Genomic DNA, 16,302 nt, shown 5'->3' with positions numbered 1-16,302 from the left:
TTTGAAATCACAGAAATAAAAGCTGAAATTAATTTCAAAAAGTTGTTTAAAATGCAACAAGCTGAAATTATTCTAAACATTGCTGAAAGAATAGAAAAAGCTGAAATACATAAATGAGAAAAGCTGAAATGAACTTGAAAGAATATCAAAAAAACAGAAATGGGAGAAGCTTCTATGAATTTGAAATCACAGAAATAATAAAAGCTGAAATTAATTTCAAAAAGTTGCTTAAAATGCAACAAGCTGAAATTATTCTAAACATTGCTGAAATAAAAAAGGCTGAAATACATTTAAAAATTGCTGAAAATACAGAAATGAGAAAAGCTGAAACGAACTTGAAAGAATTGGAAAAAACAGAAATGGGGGAAGCTTCTATGAATTTGACAAAATACAGAACTAATAAAAGCTTAAATTACTTCTAAACATTGCTGAATCTTTTTCATTCAAACTTAATGAACTTGTACACCGCTTTGCTAGTCTTCTGACAACTCAAAGCGCTTTAATACTAGATGACATCTCTCACCCATTAATACACTGATGACACAACCTACCATACACAGTGGCACCTGCCCATGTGCACAGAATAAACAAGACAGGAGAAGATCCTGGCAACAAGTCAAAATAAAATATAAAAACATTTTGCATGGTTGGTGAGTGCCTCAAAAGTTTGCAAATAGTGTAGAAATTACTGAAAGCTTCGTGGCGGTGCCATCAAAAACGCTCCTGGATACTTCCGGATAAGTTAACCGTCATGTCTTGATGATGTCATAAAGATGCGCGGTTTTGTGAAATAAACATGGACGCATACAGCGCCAATGACTAATACAAGTACTACGTGTTTCACTTGGACAATTACATGTTAGTGGACACACACAAATACTACAGCCCCCATCTCGATTACAATTGTTCACTCCTCAGTGCGCAGTTTCGCCCACCAGCGGACCCCCTCCTCCCCCCTAACCCCGGCTGGTCCACCGTAACTTTTGACGTGCTTATTAACTGACGGACCTTCTTGCGGTCCGATGAAGGTTATTAATAGTATATTAAGTTGACGCTTTGTTGCGTAAAATAAAGACCAAACGATCTCCTGTCATTCGCGTAAGAAAACAAACTCACGTATCTGCAGCTCAATCCCCGAAGGAACAACGTCACGCCACTCCCCGTAACTTTTGACGTGCTTATTAACCTACGGACCTTCTTGCGGTCCGCGAAAAGGTTATTAATAGTATCACTCGCGTAAGAAAATAAACTCACGTGCCTGCAGCTTAATGACAACACTGAAGGAACAACGTCACACCCACGGTTTAAGTCTCCAGCGGGGAGTAGCCTCGTTAGCAGTATAGCTAGCTACCACTCTAGTACTTATGGCTCTCACATGTCTCAAATATCTTACGGTCCAGCCTCCACATTACTTACGGTCTGACCGCTCATCCCGGGTCTCCGTCCCAACTCACGACACGCACGTCCATACGTACCGTTATCTAACCACGGTTAAACCTGCACGTCCATACGTACCGTTATCTAACCACGGTTAAACCTGCACGTCCCTGAGCTACGTCTTTATGGGCATCGATCAACAGCTGGTCGCTAATTAGCTCACGGCGAAGAGAGTGAAGAGATTTAGACAAAATCCACACCTCAAACAAATGCTTCTTGGAGCAAAACTATATGGGATAGCCAAAAAATTATGACATTTTGAGAGACCCAAGACCCTACCAAACGCATGAGTGTAGTTTTTATGTCTCTATGTGTTTTAAAACGGCTCAAACAGCCGTTTACAAAAAGTGTACCGGCTGTGTTTTTTTTTTTTTAAATGTCGCCAGATTTGTATGGAAGCTTATGGGGCTCGGGGCAGACTTTGTCTCACAATCAGGCTCCTCACGCAAAAAGTAAATAACTCTGAGATTCCAAACTTATACGAGTCCAACCAGCACAAGCACGGCTAATGTTTTCTTTTTAAATGAAGGCTGAAAAGTGAATATTGTGGCCGTAAAGATAAAAGTGCCTCTTTTTTTTTTACTGAATCCTGACACGGCGCTCACTCTAAATCGCGGGACAATCCGGAAAACTCCACTCTAAATTCGAAAGAAACCCCAAAACTACTGAAACATAATTAGTGGTTATGAAAAAACTATAAGAGATATCAACAAGCTGTTTTTTTAATGAAATTGTTAAGACTTGTGGCAACATTTTAAAGTTTAAATGGTGGCTCTAGCTGAAAGATTGGAAAAGCTGAAAAAGTTGAAAGTTGAAGAAGTTTTGAAAGGATTTGAAAATTTAATCCATTGGAAACCATGTTAAAAAGGTTGATGTTTTTAATTTATATTAATTCAATTATAAGAGCTAAAAAGCTGAAAAGTCATAGCACCCCTCTCCTGAAGGAGCTGAACATTTTAATATTTGAATGGTCCTAATAGCTGAAAGTGTGAAGGAGTTGAAACGTGCGGCGGAAGAAATAGTAGAAGAATAAGTTGATTAAAGAAAAGAAGAACAATACTTGGAATGCTTGAAGCATTCCAACTAAATAAGGCGGAATAAAGAAAAGAAGAACAATACTTGGAATGCTTGAAGCATTCCAACTAATAAAGATTCAAAGAACAATACTTGGAATGCTTGAAGCATTCCAACTAATAAAGATTCAAAGAACAATGCTTGAAGCATTCCAACTAATTAAAGCTGCGAGCAGCGATGAACGGGGCTTCGCCTCTCCTTGCACGTCGGGGGGGGGAGCAGCGGTTGGCCGGACTCGCGGGTCAAAAGGAGACTAAAGAGACAAAATAAATAACTCTCGGGGCTGGCATTCAAACCTGAGTCTGTGGTTTCATAAACGGAATCCACCAACACTAGGCTGTTGCCGAGCTGCAAGAGACCTGCAAAACGTAAGACTTAAAAGACAGTGCAGGGTTCTAAATTGGTTTGAGATTACAACTTTCATGTTGTTTCCAAAAAATGCAAGGACACCGTAGGGAATTGAACCCCATCCCAGTAAACCAGGAGTACCATTAACAGCGCCTTTTGCTTTTTAGGTAACATGTAAGGTAAAGCAAACCTACATCTTAACAGCATTTTAGTGGCATTATAGAATATTAACCTTTTACTATACAGTTACAATTATAATTATGATTTATGAGTTATTATTGTAGTTATGTGTTTGTTGTAAAAAAAAGTTTAACAAAAAGGGTTGAACCCATCAATACATGCCAGTTGTATTGCTGTTGAAACGCAGTAAAAGAACCTTGTATTAAAACTATATTTCATGATGGAAATTTCAAAGACAATGTTAATTTAATAAGACATACAGGACTTACAAGGCAGACAATTAAATTTATTATGATTACTAACATTTCATAGTTATTTTTAGAGTGGAGTTAATACAAGACGGATAACTGGAATTATGTGTCCTGTACTTAACTTTAAAAAAAGAGGTGAAGATCATGACAATACGAGACATAGAATATACTTTGACATTTTAGAAGGTTTTAGTTGTAAAAAAAACACACAACCCCCTCGTGATCACTGAAATACATCGGTACGACTTGTGCTTCCAATTCATACTGTGTAGTTTATACATACACATGGTCAATCAATGTTCCCTTCTCAGTGGTGGGTTGTGTGACAATCTAGACGTATCCGTTGTCGGTCATACAATCGCAAATTGCAGACTTCCTAATGTCATCATTAAAATCTCCCATGACAGTGATCGTGTTACTCCTTTCATCCAGCCAAGAAAGTAATTTCCTAAAATGGTCTTGAAACAAAGACATGGCATACGACGGTGGCCTGTAAATGACTGCTAGTAGCATGTCGTAGGTAGCACAGTGAAAGACTAAACATTCTATATTGACATTTGGTACTTGTAGAATGTTGTATGTCAAGCCGTCTTCAGTATACATTCCAACACCACCATGTTGCTGGGCTTGCAAATCAAGCAACACAGGGTGTTTGCTGTTGTACGATGCACTACGAAGACAGCTGTCAAATGTATAACCATTGATGTTGACTGATTCTTTGGAAGATGTTTCAGTCAGACATGTTTCGGTTACAGCAATACAGTTAAGCTGCAAATGATGCGTACACAGGACCAAGTCTTTGACATGTCCTGGCAAACCTTGAACGTTCATTAAAAGCACTCTGAAGTTGTGCGTGTACCATTTTCACATGAAAACGGTTGCATGCACTGAAGTGCTTCCTGCACATTGTCGTTGCAATAGATGGTATTTTCTTTAGTCCTGAAGAATTAATCCTGATAAAGTTGTGATGCGACTTAATGCTACATATGCTGCAAATATTTTATTAAGTGACACTACAGCATTAGCAACAGTAATTCCTTGTACTTTGTGTATCGTACAAGCCCAGGAAAGTTTAAGGGGAAATTGACGACGTAATCCACCATTGCTTGTGACCCTATCTTCTTGTGGAAGGATAGGTGTTGACGTTAAGAGGTGGCTTGAAGCACAGGCATGATTTCCCCTAGTTTTTTCCCGCCAACCTCTTTATCATCAAATTGAACGTACACAATTGTTGGAAATTTCTTACCAATTAATGTCATTATGTGTGTCACTGTGCCACAAACCCCATTCACAAGTCCATTCATGATGTCAACATTTTTTGTCAGCATGACACGTGCGTTCTAACCCAAAAGCAGTTGTTGAGCTAAAGAGGTGTTAGAGACTTTGGCATGATGTCCTCGTTTCAATTCAAGTTTACCGGTTTTCTTGTTGCGTTCATAATCCTGAGCATCTATTTCGACATATTCTGGACATGATTTATAGATTTGCTCAACATTATGAGTCTCAACTTGTGCATTTGTGGGAAAAATGTGCAAAGATGAACTCTCCTCACCAGTTTCACGTGTTTGAAGTAAACTGGTGTCACTTGGCAGCATGGATGTTGATTTGGAACGTTTCCTCAATCTAACAATTCAGCAAATGCAGTGTCTTTCTGCCGCTGAATCACCGTCAACTCAATGATCTTGAAATTGGTAGACCACAGATCGTTTCCCAAATCATCAACATACAAAGCCTTACCTTTTACTGGGGGCAACTGGAAGAAATCTCCATCCGCAATCACACACACATTACCAAATGGGGAAAAGTTGCCACTCTGTTTAATTTGTCGTAATCTACCATGTACGTATGCCAAAAATCTATGGTCAAAAATTTGAAGGTTACTGTATTTGGCCCTCAAAGTATTTATCTTTTCCTCACCCAAAGGGGTGTAAGGCAGTGTGACATTTGTAGCAATGCTAAATGTGGTATGAATGGTTGAAGCACGCAAGTTGTATGCTGCAATGCCTGTTGGAGCAGTTAACAATACACACAGTTCATCAGGGTGACGACCCAGTGGGGAGAGTAACCTCGTAGCCTCGTATTGAAGTGCCTTGATCAAGTGGCTTTTTCCAGTTCCTGCACCACCGGTTATGAAAACATGAAAGGGGACTGGATTTTGACCGCTTACCTTTTGCAAACACCACGTTCTTACCTGATAAAAGATGGACATTTGTGCATTGTTCAGACTACGAACCAAGTTCAACCCCTCATTTCTGGTCAGGGTGTTTGTCTTTTGCAAGTGTGCCACTTGTTTTTGAGTAACTGCAAGATCAGGAATACCTTCTACGTGCTCATCTACCGTGTAGTTAGCTCTGCGCTTCTTCACTTTCAAGCCTCTCCAATTCTTGTTCTGGGCACAGTTCACACCACGCATCTTCCAGAACATCAACATCATCAATAGACTGTTGTGCGGCATCCAATTCATCCGAGTCAACCTTTAAACAGCGGTCGGCGTTTGTCAACGATGGACTTCACGAACTGTCGTGATCCGTCGTTACAGGTAGCATGACCATTTTGGTAAAATTGTTGAAACGTTTCACAGTTAGATGGTTTTAACTGGCTGTCAACACGATATGGCATGAACAACTGCAAAATGCTTTGGAAGAATTTCTCTGGACATTTAGTCTTGGAAAAGCGAGCATAACGGACAACGGCAGGTTGAGACATTGTTCTTTTGACAACAAAACCGAGATTATTCTTGAGTTGAATTCTATTGTTTGTACGTTCATTTTTTGACAAAACCCGATACTCTGATGCAAAAGATGCCAGACACATATCATTGAAAACGGCATCATTTGGTCTGTTCTTATATCGGTCTTCTAAGCTAGTCATCCACATGTCTGCCGTTGAAAGATTTTTCTGGTCTGCCTTTTGTTTTAACAGACTTAAAGGAAAACTGATTTTCACAATAGTGTCTCCTGTTGGCACAAACTGAACCTTTCGCGAACATTCCTTAAGGTGCATGCCCGTCAACCGATACACAGCCTCCTGAGCACAAACGTCTCGGTTGTGCAGGTAAACACTTCCTAACTTTTTTAATGCACCTTTAGCATCGACATTGCCATGCTTGGATGCCTCTCTGTGTGCATTTCGTAACAACAATCCCATCTCCTTCTCTGCCTTTGAGATGTATGAAATGATATACACAACGCAAGCATAGGCATTAACAACGTACTCAATGTCAAGGTTTGCATCCCAGCATTTTAACAAATTCCTGTTGTACTGATTGATCCACACTTCATCAATGTCTCTTTTTAAAACAACATGTGTATTTCTGGCAACACAGTTGTACGCAGCCTCAAACGTAGTTTGATTGATCCCCAACGCTTCAAACAACTCCGCTACAGAACCAAAATTAGCCTCCTCATTTGACAGAGCCAGTTTAATGGATGTCATCATTTTACCCTCCAGTGCCTTCTTCTTCTCTTCTGCAGCTAAACGTTCTTTGTGTCCACATCCACACGGTGTCAAAGGAGTTATGTTACACAGACAGCTTTGTTCACATTCCTCGGTTTTACGACATATAAAAGTGTGAGTGGATGCTGGTCTGGGAAAGTTAAAATCGACAAATTGTGTGTTTTTTCTTACATGATTTTGAATGTCTTTTAGAATGTTGTTGCACAGATGTCACAATAGCCTTTAACGGCTCGTCTTGTGATGGCAATTCACAGGTGACATATATATCAATATAACAATGAATTGAACTACTTCCTCATCTGTGTTTTTATCAAGTTTTGGTGCATTCTCAATCCAGAAAAGACAATGCACATGAGGTGACCCGCGCTGTTGAAATTCCACCCGATTATCTATTATCTTGCCAATTGGCTGTGATGGAGACACGAGTACCTCCCGCAAAAAACAATGCCACCTGTAGTCAAACATCCTTGCCGCAGTGACAGGATTGCGTCGCAAAAGTTTGCATCTCTCAGACCATTCTAAATCATCTAGTGTTTGTGTCCTACCTTCTTGTTTCAAAATACTAGCGAGAAGTGACTTCCAACGTAAATCTGCTGAAGAAAAAGAACAAAACCATGTAGGGACCCCAAGTTGACGCACACAAGCCAAGAGGTCATGTTGAGCTCCCTGCCAAAAAGATGGGGTTCCTCGAATAGGCTTAAGGAAACGGAAACCATCATCAAACTGCAGCAAGTTTTTTAAAGTTTCCTGATCCTTCAGTAAATCAACATCAATTGATTTGGCGTTATGGCCCGCTTTTCCCTTACGCAATGCTATTGAGACACTGGATATGACTTGTTGCACCTCTGATACATACTGTGAATAGAAGATATATTCCACATTGTTAGCAAAACGGTTATCTGCATTCAGAAGTCTAAGGTTCAAATATCGTGCTAATGTCACCTTTTGTTGCCTATAATCATGGAATGTATTGCATCCTTGTGGAAACAATACAGGAAAGCTCTTGGCTTCGTTGGAAATATCTGTTAATAATCTCACTGGAGAGCTACCTTCAGCTGGAGCCAGATTTAATGTACTGTCAAAATACTGATCCAATACTTCTTGACCAATATCGACAGGCATCAGACACGTGTCTTGAAACATGCAGTGCTGTTGTCGATCATGTAACAGCTCATCACTAACATCTGGAGCGGTTTGGTCATTTTCGGCATCATTATCTACATTTTTGTCTTCTCTACAAAAATCATTTAGCCAATTTTTATTAAATTCCACATCTTTATAATATACATTAGTTTTTTTCAAAACCATCAGTGCTTTTTTAATGCGTAAGGGATCTACAAATTGATACTCATAGTGGCCTTTATAAGTGAGCTTACGCTTTAACTTAACACGCAAAAGAGATCCGTCCATTTCTGAACGTGGAAGCAAGTTAGTAGTCTCAACGATATTGGCTGGAACACACGTCACAGGTCCATGGACTCCATTTTGACCTCCTTTAGGTAAAGCCAACGTTTTCATGAACGGTATGTGCAAAGCAATCAAATGCTGTTCTAAGCTGTTTAAACAAGCCAGTTCTTCTGGAATGGGATGTACTTGCATGTTGTTCAGTACACATTCAGGTGGCATTACTCCTCTCTTAATTTTAGAATGACATGTGTAACAGATCCATAGCTTTCCTCTACCCATATCCAGCCATTTGCATGGTACTACACAATCATCATCACATTCATGTAAATGATTACGTGAGATACATTTCTCAGCAATTAAAGCTATGTCCTCACGCTTACCATAGTCATTTTTCCAATGCGACACCTGATGTTCGAAAAGCAGTCGATTGCAAACACAACATACAAACTCCGGTCCTTTTCTTACCTTTTCAGAAAGCTGCTCCATGACAAAGGAAAACTCTTTTGACCATTCTTTCCTTTTTTGAAGTCTTGATTTATTACCTGCAAGAACACGTTTTTATGCATAGCATTTCCATGGTATTTCCGTCAACTCATGGCTTTTACATTCTGCCTGTGAATGGCATTTGTAGAGTATTTATTAGTGCTGAATTGTTTTACCTTTTCCTTGTGCAACAGATTTTGGTGATATTTATTAATGCCAAGTTGTTTTACCTTTTCCTTGTGCAACAGATTTTGGCGGTATTTATTCATGCTGAGTTGTTTGACCTTTTCCTTGTACACCAGATTTTGATGATATTTATTTTTGCTTAGTTTTTTTACTTTTTGTTTATGCAACAGATTGTTCTTATATTTGGCTTTACTCATTTCCTGAGCTCCAAGTCTATGTGAGAGGTTGTACCGATAGTTTTTTACTCATCATGTTAAGTTTCTGCCTACGGCAGGAACTACCTAAATATAAAGCCATTGATTGGATGGACTTTTTCCTTTTCAAATAGGTAGATAACTTCGTAGGACTACAGATGTTTGAAGTATCTTGGATGCGTACATTCAACCTTGTCCGCATGTACTGTGTGTCTGATGAGAAATCAATTTTGCACAAATCAAAGCAACCCGTTTCAGTAATATGTTGAACACAAAGTACAGGTTCATAGTAATTATTCTCATCATGGTATAGGTAAATTGCCACTTCAGACCAAATTGGATTTGTAGAAGTGTATTTTAACCACGTTTTACTACTGTATATAAATACATCCAGTCCAAAGGCATTTGCAGTGGCTTCAATTTCTATGTCTGGCATCATAGCCAACCTATTTCATGCGTGTGTCATTGATATAATGGGATATTGAAGCATATCCCTTTTCCATTATTTTAACATTGCTACTTTGATTGCCCATATGTTTCAGAACTGCAAGCCTAATCTTTCGATGTTGTTTTTGGGAACCACTGATTGCTTGAGCAATAGCTCGAAAGAAACTATTTTTATCCTTTACCATTTTATCCGTTTTGCACACAGCACCTAATAACCCACGCGCGGTTGGATATTTAAAATTCTGTTCGTAGGAGACATCAAATTTATTGCATAGTGATTTAGCTACGCCAGAGGTCAAGGGATGAAATTCATAATGTACTGCAGTTACGTCATTCAAAATTATGGCTGGTAATGTACTACGCAGTTCTGTGATATCATCTTCAACAGGTTCAAGGACAGAACTTTTATCGGATTCATCGCTCAACATTTCAAAATCTATGTCCGTGGGTGGCACTGAAGTATTCGGCTGCTTTGAGATATCGGAGGTGTCAACAGGTTCAAGCACACAACTTTTATGTAAACTGAGATTCTGTAAAGTATTGATTGTTCTCTTAGTCGACGAGAGTCGTCAGTGGAGCAAGGTGTGTCCTCTTTGCAATAACCATAACAAGTCAACCTGCCAGGCTGTTGAACACAAACCGCAGACTCATAATGGTTCCCATTGCAGTTTTCCAAATACAGTCCGTCAGTGGTTAACTGATTGCTTGTGCAACTATATTCAAGCCAGCGATTAGTGTGATATGTGAAAATATTTATTCCCAAACAATCAGCTGTTGCCAAAATCAAAGTTAGACGGTGAAGCAGTCGCACTGGGTTTTACCTTCTTTGATTTGGAGTTTCTTTTGGACACCTTACGTTTTGTACCTCTGCGTCTGTGTTAGTAATTTAAAAAGAGAGAGGCATGTGTTCAAAAATTGGAAGCCTGGATGGGGACGTCCGGAAGAATTCAGCCAAACAAATTCTCTCGTTCTGGTAGATTTATTCATCAGATCACAGGTCAAGTATAAGCGCTGCATTTGCAAAGGCAGGAGCAATCCTACCGGCCCGCAGGCCGCAAGAACACACTCACTAACATCAGCAAGAACATCATGTTTTATAACCCGAAAGACAAAGAAAAGATTTCTATTGGCCCTAAGCTGGCGTAGGGGATGGACTTTCTCACCCCGCCTCTAAGGATCCGGTCACATCCAATGTCCAGACCACCTTGCCTAACGTAAACAATGAAAAAAGTGTGAATGTTGAATGAATGAATGTTGAATGAAACCCGCCCCCTTACACATCTGCTGCTTGTTGTCCCGCTGACCTTGCTTCCTTAATCAGGACAGAAACAGCTCCCATATATGTAACACAAGAAGCTTCTGTCTATAAGTATGTTATCTAGTTCTCAACGGCATTAGTTAGAGCACCCCCCCTGCCGCCAGATGTCTGGCCTTGCTAGCACATCCTGCTTGCCCCCCGACCTTGAATTCTTCAGCAGAACAAGGCAAAGATTTCCTAACTCAGCACTAAGAAAAAAGCTTTTGATTATCAGTCTGTTAGAGCAGCCAAGTGTTGGTTGAGCAGTCTTCTGAGGAAAGCTAGAACCCAACGTTGTCTCCGTTACACCAGTGACTTGATAATCAAAAGCTTTTTTCTTAGTGCTGAGTTAGGAGATCTGCCCTGTCCTGCTGAAGAATTTAAGGCCAGAGGGCAAGCAGGGTGTGCCGGCGAGGCCAGACAATCTGGCAGCAGGGTGGTGGCTCTAACTAATGCCGTTGAGAACTAGATTAACAGACGTATAGACAGAAGCTTCTAGTGTTACATATATCGGAGCAGTTTCTGTCCGGAGGCAAGGTCAGCGGGTCAACCAGCAGATGTGTAAGATAAGGAGGGAGGTTCACACCACACCCCAACCAACACTCAACCATTGTTCTTTGTTTACGTTAGGCAAGGTGGTCTGCACATTGAATGTGACCAGATCTTTGGATGCAGGGGGGTGACAGATCCTCCTACATTCCAGCTTAGGGCCAATAGAAACTTTTTCTTTGTCTTTTGGGTTATAAAACATGATGTTCTTGCTGATGTTAGTTAGTTGTTCCTACAGCCTGCGTGCTGCCTGAACTGCTCCTGCCTTTGCAAACGCAGCGCTTTTACTTGACCTGTGATCTGATGAATAAATTTACCAGAACGAGAGAAGTTGTTTTGGCTGATTTGTGCTAAATTATCCCCGACCGGGCTTCCAATCCTTGAACACGCCGAAAATATCTTACAGACTTGCTGACAAAAGGACAAGCAGCTGCCATCAACTGCGTCATTGTGAATGACACAAACACCAGCAATCTCAAACGGCTTTTGAGATGTATTTAATGCGGTGGAAAATCTGCATATGCGATTAAACAGATCTTCAAAGCAACTAAAATACACAACAACACTTTGTCCTCGAGCATCAACCATTCCAAGTGCACTGCGTGCATGAGAGTCAACCACGGCATAACGTCCTTGTTGACAAATGATTGCACATGTACTGCCACGTAATGTCATAAGGCATGTGTTATATTCCGTGAGAATCTTTTGTAACCCCTTTCTTAAAGTGAGGTGTACACCAAGGTCGATAAGCTTTCCCTCAACCAAATCAACTTCTCCAGTAACATAGTCACCATATGATAAGTCATACCTGCGTCCATTAATCACAGAGTCTTTGGGAAGATCGGGAACACATAGCAGTCACCACTGATGGCGTTGCTGGCACGCAGAGAAGAATACAACTCATCACCTGAAACTACAACCTCATCCAGATCACTGGACTGCCATGAAAACATGCAGTGAGTTGAGTGTTTTGCTATGCTGGCCAAACCGATGGCCATGCACTGAAGTCCGCCATATTCAGACCGACTGTCTCCTTGATGAAACGAACCCCGGACAGATGTTGTAGGACATTCAACACTGACAGGAAGGCTGTCCTCAGAGTGAACTGCAACTTCCACGTCGCTGTCTGAAAGCCCTTCAACACATTGCTCGTTACGCGCCATCACAGAAATGCTACTGATGGCGTACCACTTTTGCGCCAAAAGAGTCCTTTAGATTTCTGATGTGAAGCATCAGGTCATGAAGATTGCTATTGAAGACAGCCACAGGTGTGCCAACACTAGACGCCAACCCAGATGCGTCACGTGACCCACAATCAACAAACACCAAGTGTTTGTCGTGATGAATAACGGCAGAAACCACTCCATACATGTTTAACAGACGCATGCCATCCCGCAACAAGTTTTCTTGTAGCATTTCATGCAAATCAGGCTCTTCAGCAGAGTCATTGAAATGTCTTTGCTGTGGTTTACCAATCCTTACCTTAAAGTTCCTTTAAACCTTCAAAAGGTTGAAGACAAACTGTCAAGTGTAACTCCAACTTCGCTGTGCTTAACCCGCACTTGATCGGACGGTAACCATTCCTGAATGTTAAAACTGGGTTCCACTCAATAACCAGGCCACTTTGATCTTTATCCTCCTTTATTTTTTATTCAGTTTTTTCTCTTGGCAGCCCAGATATTTGCAGCTTACAGTAGCTCACAGCAGCTTACAGCAGCTTACAGGTGAAAAACCTTAAAACCAGAAACATCAACCGTTTTACCAATTTGCACCTTCCTTTAACCAAACAGATTTCCACATGAATTAAAATGGTACCCAAACACAATGAATAACCAACCATTTGAATGACAAACAGTGAGATTAGCACCATGGATAAATAACCATTTAAATAACCAAGTAGTGACTTTAGCAAAATGAATAAACAAACCTTTAAATAACCAAGCAGTTGAACGCAATGAATAAACAAACATCTAAATAGCCACGCAGTGAGTTTAGCACATTTTATAAATAAACATCTAAATAGCCACGCAGTGAGTTTAGCACATTTTATAAATAAACATTTAAATAGCCACGCAGTGAGTTTAATGCAATGAATAAATAAACATTTAAATAGCCACGCAGTGAGTTTAGCACATTTAATAAATAAACATTTAAATAGCCACGCAGTGAGTTTAATGCAATGAATAAATAAACATTGATCTATCAGAATGCATACCAGAACCACACTGCATCAAGCAAACCACAACACAGGTGTTAGCTCACAAACACAGGTGCATTTCTCATCTGCACCGCGACGCCAATGGCGTGCAAAAGTCAACAAAAGTCCGATGAACGGTTCTCTTACCGGCTGTTCTATTCAGTCTTTGAATGGTCCTAAATCCTGCACAGCTCCAGGAATGCTTCCGTGAGAAACAAATCCTCACGTCCCGTTAGCGATTTCCTGGTTCAAACAACTAGTCTCTCCTGCCCTTAAGTTGGAGCCGCACGCACCCTTGATTTGCTCGGGTGCGCGCAGGTGGGCGATAGTTGGCTCCGCCTATTTCCTGATGAGAGAGGGCGTTCGCCGTGACACAAACCTTCAGACTCCTCTTCACTTGGCAACGCCTGGATGGGAAAAATAATGTTTTTATGTTATATAGATTTTTATTATCCTATAGGAGGCTAAATGTGTTTTTTGTCTGTCACCTGGAAACGAAAAAGTAAACAATGTGCAATAACCTTGTCAGGGACAGTTTCCTGCTGAACATCAGTAGATGACGACTCCTTTGAACTTTCTCCATTTGGTGTTCCTGGGACCTAAAAAAAAACAAAAATAAAAACCCCACATTTGAGAAGGAACGCTGCATGAAAAATTATTTGGGATAAGGTAGATTTCACATAAGGTTCACCAACCAGCTTTGTTACAGCCACCAAACGCGTCGTAGGAGAGCATCGAGCAGCGACCTCCGCAAAGGTTGGTGACATTTCCACCTACAAAAAGAAGGGCATTAACTAGACAAATAAGAACAAGCATGTTTCTTGACATGGTTTCATAAGCAAGGCGTACAAATGTGGTGGCCTACCATCACCTAAGTTACATAAACATTGTATTAGCAAGGGGAAATTTGTAAGAAATAGCAGCAATATTCATCACACGAGTACTGAGGAAAAAAAACCCTGAAAATTATTTGCAATGCAATTTAGTAAACGTTTAAAAACACACTGAATGAAAGGCTTTTGCCATTTGACTGTGTACATCGGATACCATGTAAACTGTATAGGAGCCAGTAGGAGTTATAATTGGGCAAAAACAGGAGTGTAGTGGTTTTACAATTGTAATGTACATTTTCTCCGTGCCTTATTTTCCACACAAGGGACTAACCTTGACGGAGACAGCTTCTTTTGGAACACCAGTAGAAGACGACCCTGCCGCCTCTTCTGCACCTGGTGCTGCCTGGACCTATAAAAAGACCAACAATATTAGAACGAACTGCAATTTATAAACATGATTGGAATATGCTATTTTCACACAGTTGACCAACCTCTTTTTACAGCTACCAAAACTCCGGTAGTCTGAGGTCCGGCCGTCACCTCTGTGGAAGTTGGTGACGTGTCCACCTAGAAGAGGAGCAATAATTACTAACGAATACTCGTTGTTAATATGGCTGTCTGGTAACAGCCAAATGCTGCAACAAAACAACCTCCCCATTCGTAAGCGATTGCTGTAATGAATAAATAATTTTAGTAATACCTCTGTGATGTGTGGAGTAACTGGAGTGTATTCCTTAGGGCTAGGAACATTCAATGGAGTAGTGTCATCCATCTTTACCAACGGCACCAAGCTAGACCTGGCAGGGGTTAGCGGGGCGGAGCAATCCTTCACCTCATCCTGAAAGATATACACATAGTAAGAATAATGTCAATGAATATATGGAAAAGCAAACTGTATCAGTATAATCTCATAACATTGTGTGGTACTTAGAAACAATATCAAATACAACTAACCTTATGATGAAGGATCCTCCGCCTAGGTTGGCCGGGTAGTCTCCTCTGTAATAACAAACAGATTTTTATTTCACAAGTACGTATCGTTAGACTGTGACTTGAGTTCTCAACAAAGAATTTGAATGGATACCTTTGTGATTTGTGGAGAAGCTGGTGTGCATATCTTCCGGCTAGGAAGATGCGATGGAGAAATCTTATTCATTTCTGCCAACCTTGCCGTGCTAAACGTGAGAGGATTTAGCACGACGGAGCACTCCTTCAGCACTTCCTGGTATATGGAAAATTAGAAAGAATGGTAACAAATCCCTTTTGACAGAGGCAAACCATACTACATCATTTATAATTATATGCCGCTTAGACTTGAGCAATAACAAACAGAACCAACCTGACGGTGAAGCAGCCTTCTTTTTGGGGCGTCACACGTTGGCCGGAATTGGCTGGGTTGTTGCCTCTGTAATAACAAACAGTAGTTTTTATCCCACACAAGTACATTTGTGTGCATGTGGGGGCCGATGGTGTTGGAGAAACCAGTGGCTTCGGTGTTGGAGTTGAAGTTAGCGGTGATGGCTTGGGTTGTGGGTTGGGCTCTGGAGTGATTGTTGTCCGGCATGTTGTGGGAGAACGCTGTGGCATTGGTGCAGGAGTGACAACTGGCACCGATGGTTTGAAAGAAACCCGTGGCTCAGGCGGGGGGTGAAGTTTCTAATAATGACAATAAGAATAATGTTTTTTTAGATACTGTCAAAAGGACGTCCCGAGTTTCTTCCCAATCACAAACGGAGGACGTTATATGCCAATGAAGTTGTTTATTTACATTCTTCCCCAGCCGTAACGTGCAGGTGCCCACAGGTGCAACCGCTCCCACCAGGCGTAGCCCACCAACCTCCCGATTACTCCACTAGGTGAGACTTTTATACACCTGGGTCCCACCAAGTCTAAGTACCTAATCACATGGGGATAGTAACGACCATTAACATGGGATACTTATGCCGACACGGTCCTATCAGAT

General features: G+C 40.8%; 1 pseudogene; it reads right to left on the bottom strand.

Annotated features, from left to right (window-relative positions):
- Positions 1-3,479: 3,479 nt before the first annotated feature.
- Positions 3,480-15,903, bottom strand: LOC134106182 (uncharacterized; annotated as a pseudogene).
- Between the last annotated feature and the right edge of the window lie 399 nt (positions 15,904-16,302).

Source organism: Pungitius pungitius, chromosome 16, assembly GCF_949316345.1.
Source record: "Pungitius pungitius chromosome 16, fPunPun2.1, whole genome shotgun sequence".
Taxonomy (NCBI): domain Eukaryota; kingdom Metazoa; phylum Chordata; class Actinopteri; order Perciformes; family Gasterosteidae; genus Pungitius; species Pungitius pungitius.
This window is presented reverse-complemented; position numbering and strand designations above follow the sequence as displayed.